Source organism: Vigna unguiculata, chromosome 7, assembly GCF_037176805.1.
Source record: "Vigna unguiculata cultivar grain cowpea cultivar isolate G323 ecotype 2 chromosome 7, ASM3717680v1, whole genome shotgun sequence".
Taxonomy (NCBI): Eukaryota; Viridiplantae; Streptophyta; class Magnoliopsida; order Fabales; family Fabaceae; genus Vigna; species Vigna unguiculata.
The window spans coordinates 264,716-270,715 of NC_140798.1; positions in this window are offsets into that span (position 1 = coordinate 264,716).

Below are 6,000 nucleotides of genomic sequence, written 5' to 3' on the forward strand. Positions count from 1 at the left end.
ACGTGAAGTTTAACAAAAAATGAAACACGTTAAAAATAAAAAATGGAGTATGTAGGGCAAGAGTAGGGTCATGCAAGGGTAGTTTGAGAATCACAATAACCCTGACAAGTGTTATGCATGGGACCAAATAAATGAGTAGCATACATGGCACGAAGAAGACAAGTCCAGAAACATGAGTGTGGCAAGGAATCTGTGTCACAACGGAAAACATGATGAGGTGTCACCAATTTGTAGGTCATCGTTTCCAACATCCTCAGACCCTTTGTCTGTCTAGGTTATTGTCTTAACCAACCATTATTGAGTACGTTAACGCCTTCATTCACAGAACCAATCAATTTGGTTTTTCTGCATTTTATGGTCCCAGAAATGCCACGTTACGCAAATGTAGCTCACCAACTTCTGTGTGTGTTTGAGTTTAATAATACTGTAATTAAGAACAACGCAGTATACTCCGAAGCTTCAACCCTTACACAGCATGCCACCATGCACACATGACGCCATGGTTTAAACCTTCACTTCTCTTTTCTCATCATTTTTATTCCCATTCCTCATGTCTCTCATTTTAATAATCACCCTTTAGGTTCTATCATCACTATGTTATAACAAAATCACATCACCAAATCATTGTACATCTTTCACTAAACATCTTATTTGACTTTTGATATTTTAATCGTTATAAATTTCATTATATATGTGTGTCTCTTCAGTTGTGTATTTGTTTGTCTTCTTCTCACTCTATAATTGATTAATATGTCTTGTTATTGTGTCAATCATTTTCAAAATTTTGATATACATACGCCTCCTTCATTGAGGTTTGTGATACATATGTTTGCTCAAAGAGGAAGAACATGCTAAAATAGCATGGTTGGTGTTTGAAACGAGTAAAATCGTAGAGAAAGAGGCACAAATTCCAATGATTGATATAATTTCTAAAGTCATTGATATTTTGATATCACTTTTTTTTTTACTACGGTCTAATATTACCTCCCATTACTATTTTTTTTTTCTTCTAAAAATATAAAAATTAACTTTTATTAATACTATTTTATCATTAAACAAATTGTCAATGATCCTCAAATGATATCAAACAATATTCTTGCAATTTCTAATGTGTTATAAATATTCAAATCAATATCAGTCTCTTTACATGATTCAATTATTGAGGAGAGAAGTAATTGTAAACTTCATAATTGATTAAAAACTAAAATTTATAAGAATATCTAAGTTCTACTTTTTTTAACAAAAACAAATACAGAGAAGGAAATAAAAAAAAAAATCACGCAACGATTAGATTCCATACCTAGAGAAAAATAAAACAAGTCATCTTTACAAATTTTTCCTATTATCTTGGTAGATTTTTACTATAGTAATTTTAAAATGATCTTAAACAACACGAGCATCTTTTTATAGATAGTATTCTACTCTAAATCTATTGTAACAGAAAATGCGGGCACCATATCTTATGTTCTATCTCTTGTTCTATTTACGATTGAATAACGTTAAAGAAAACGTAGTAGGAGTGTATATAATTTTTTGATAACTAAAGCATTTAATTTACAAAAAAAAAAGTGTTTTTTTTTTTTAATTCTAACTTGTAATTTACCTAATATTTAATTAAGTTTAATTTAATATGTCATTTTTAAATAAAAAGTGGTAATGATTTATTAAAAATATAAAAAAAATTATTATTTTATCAAAAAAAAAAAATATAAAGAGAAATTTCATTTTATTGCTAATATAAAGGGTGTAAGTGTTTTCGAAAATGGGTTATTACAACTTATACGTGAGATAATGAATGTTTATTTTAAAATTAAAGAGTATATGAGTATTATCTAATGTGTCATGAAGATAAATAAGTATAACTCTTCTATAATTAAATAAGAAATATCAGTTTAATGTTGTTATCTTATATTTTTCTATAATGAAAATCATTTGTAACACTCTTAATTATTAGAACTAATTGATCATTACATATATTTCATATATATGCGCAAACGCACACCTTAGAAAAAAAAATGTCTTACTTTAAAAACAGAAGAAATACAGAATGGTTAAAAGTTATAAAAGTGATAAAAGAGAAATAAAAAAACCACAAACATATATAGAAAACTAATCTTTGATAAACCTTAGGTTATATAAAACATTATAGTTCTTGTGGAGGCATGAAAATACAAAGAAAAACGATTAATATTAATAGAAAGAAGAGAAACTTCCAACAATATGTCATAAGAGAAGTCCAAAAAAGCTCGTATTTATTTATTTGTTTACTTCTCCTTTTTGTTTATGTATTATTATTAAATACAATTTAATCCATATATATAAATTAAATAATATTTTAATTATAACGTACAAAATATACTTAAAGCAAAAGAGAACGCGAAAAATACAAATTATTTTTAAAAAAATTATTTCAGTTTTATATTATTATTTACAAAAGTTATTAATTATATACTTTGATGCCATCTGGCAAGGACATTGTCCGTTAAAATAATTAATTCCTAACATATTAATTTAAGGAAAGTGACAAACAACGTTAACTCAATTATTTATTTTAGATTCTTAATCATTATTTTATGCAATGATTTATTTGGCTCCATGCTTTTTTTTCTCCTTTGGGAATTTGCCTTAATTAATTATCATTCCACTTGTCTGGTGCTACATGTCACAATACCATGACGGAGATTTTCAGCGGTAGACTTTGAAAATAGTTTTTCAAATTAAAATTATTAAATTATGCAAGTTGTGATAATATTTATATAAATTTTATGATAAATGACTTTAAAATAGTTATTACCTTTATTTAAATGCAAGCTTTTAATACAAGAAAAAGAGTATATATATGTAAAAAGGAAAGTATTGAAAAATAATATAGTAAGTTACAGCTTTCATATTCATAAAATCAGTTTATTTTTTCATAATTTATTTTGCAAATATAATTTATGGTTTCAAACATACACTTGAAATTATAAACAGTATTAATACTTAGAAAACAATTAAATTTTAAAAATTATTTTTCAAAACGTACTCTTGGAATAAAATTGAAATTTTAATAACTAAAAACCAATATTCTTAATTATTTTGGTTTTGTAATATTCAAGTAAAACCATGATAATTTGTTGATTAATGTAACCAAAGTATATGATTTGTGCAAAGACCAAAAACCTCAGAGGTAAACTTGATTAAATTGATTAAGGTGATGTAACAAGAAGATATTTTTACTAATTTAAACTAAAATATGTTTATTAATTTGTATTGGAAGGTTGGATTAGTGGTTCCTGTAAGAATGTATAATAATAAACCAATTATCAACGGAGTAATCATGATATATATTTTATTAATTTCTTCAATGAAATAAAGTGACACTTGCTCTATTTTTCATACAGAAACGATTCAATAATTCAGCCAACCTGTCGAGTTTTATGAGTTAAATTATCTTTTCCAACTTTAATTAAACTTATATTTAACAAACAATTACTTTATATTAAAAATTCATTAAGTAAGAAGTAAATGTTCAAGTCAATTCTTCTTTTTGTCCTTTAGGTATAATATTAAATTCTATAACACATAAATAAAATCATACGTATATTTTTCAGAATACATTTAGAAAACATCCTTATTATAAAACTTAAAATTTTATACTAGCCATATAAACATCTAAATTTAGAAAATAAAATGTGATTTTGTAACCATTGACAAAATTACACATTGTTGTTTTATTCTTCCTATTTTTTGTCTTTAATGATCACCATATTTGTCGTATTAAAGTTTTGACATAAAAATACATTTTCCATTAAAGTTTATGAGCCGACAGGTGGTATAGTTGGTGTGGTCCGTTGAGAAGTGAGGATGAGATAATAATAATAATAATAATAATAATAATAATAATAATAATAATAATAATAATAATAATAATAATAATAATAATAATAATAATAATAATAATAACTTTAAAATACATCTTTAATGTTTACTCATTTATTATTTATCAGTCATCTTTCCTTCTTTTTTTTTTAATTATAAAATCAAGCAAAGATTTCTTTAAAATGGATTATTGTGACTTCTAAGAACTGTACCAAGCAGATAACCACCAATTTTTCATCACTTTAACCTTCTGTTAGGTTGATTTCACATAGGAAATGATATTGTAATACTTTTGACAAGTATCATATTATGAGAATACAACTTTCATATTTTATGAAATGAAACAACAATTATTTCATAAAAAAAAAATGAACCAATTATATACTTGAGTGTTAAGCTTTTTGTGACAGTAATGTTCTATGGATGAGACTCATTTTGGATTCTTTTTCTCTTTTCTCTTTGTCAAAAATTGTATTCTTGGTGCTTCTCTTGTTTATAAGTATGTTTTTCTTTTGTACTTTTTTTTTTCTTAAATTGTCTATTTTTAATCTTTTCCATCTTGAAATATACTATATTTTGTTCTCTAAATTATATAAACAATAGAGGTTAGAAATTTTATATTAATTACAAATAAAACTAATTTATATTATTGGTGTGAGAAACTCATTTTACAAACTAATTTTAAGATTGAGTTAGACTTAAAGTTTATTTCTTAGTATGATATTAGAGTTATGATTTTAAGCATATCCTAACAAGATTTGCTGATTGTTTAGTCTATTATTCCACTATGTCTCCGTGGAGGGGTGACTACAAAAGATGTTCATTTACACTATATAAGTGAGTCTAAACATCATTTTACAAACTAATTTTGTAGGGTTAAATTAAACTTAAAATCTATTTTTTAACAATAAAAAAAATAAGTAACTTAAAATACACTTCTTAACGATAAGAAAAAAAAAAGACTTAAATTGTAACTTTTTCACACAAAAAAAATTAAATATTTGGATTATTTTTAACACCGAAAGACTAAAAGTCATATATTTCAAAACTAAGAAAGATTAAAAAAAATAAAGAGAGATTAAAAGTATATATAAAAATATTTAGAAGAACAAAAACATGTTTAGTATTTCTAGTTTCAAAATATCTGTTATTCAATAATTTTCATATAGATTAGGAATAATAATAAGTAGTATGGTTGTATGAAGGTGCAATGTCGTTTGCTAATGGAAGTTGCAATTATCTGAACCTACATCTCAACATCAAAGTAAAAATATCTGCAATAAAAAAAGAATTAAAATGCAGCAATAGTTATTGAAAGGTATATTTAAAAAAGAAGGTGGAAGCAAATGGGGTTTTGTTAGTGCGATATGAATAAGAAGATATTATTATATAGTTTGAATTGAACCACTGAGAAGAGATTATTAGATATTATGTCTATATCATGTCACATTACTTTATTCTCTAAGCTTTCTCATCAACAATAAAAGAAGAAAAGTTATTTGATGTAGACAAACAAAAAAAAATTGCTTAATTCCCAAAATATGAGACAAGCCTTGGGTGCCCTTTTGCTTGACCTAGAGTCACATAACAATTAGGGTTGTTTAGGAAAATAATAATTTTTTTATCATTTTTTTTCCTTTCTAATTTTGGATAAACATGTTTTGTTAAGATGATCATGTTGAAATAGGATAAGACTATCATCAATAATATACCTCTTTTTTTTAATCTTTTTGTTTAAGATGTAATAATAATTTCACATGCCAATTGTCTTACGCATTCATAATAAAAGATTTTATATAATATATGTGATCTAGTTGGGAAAACATGAGTTTGCAAATGAAAAAAGTAAGTGTGTAATTAAATATTTTTGTTTTATTTGTCACTAACATTATGAATAAAACAAAGACCTATGTATTGGATAAAATTCTCACTTTCTTCTTAGTACAAAATTGAATTCAACTCCCTTTTTTAAACAGTTAAATGATGTCGTTCTTATAATATTAATTTGGGCTTTTAAGCCTTTGAAAGTCCATTATTAACTGGAATGTACATAAGCCGGCCCAGGCTAACTCAAGATTCAGGGAATTTCTTCCTGCACCCGTACTTTAATATTTTTTAAACTTCCAATTATACCCCTAC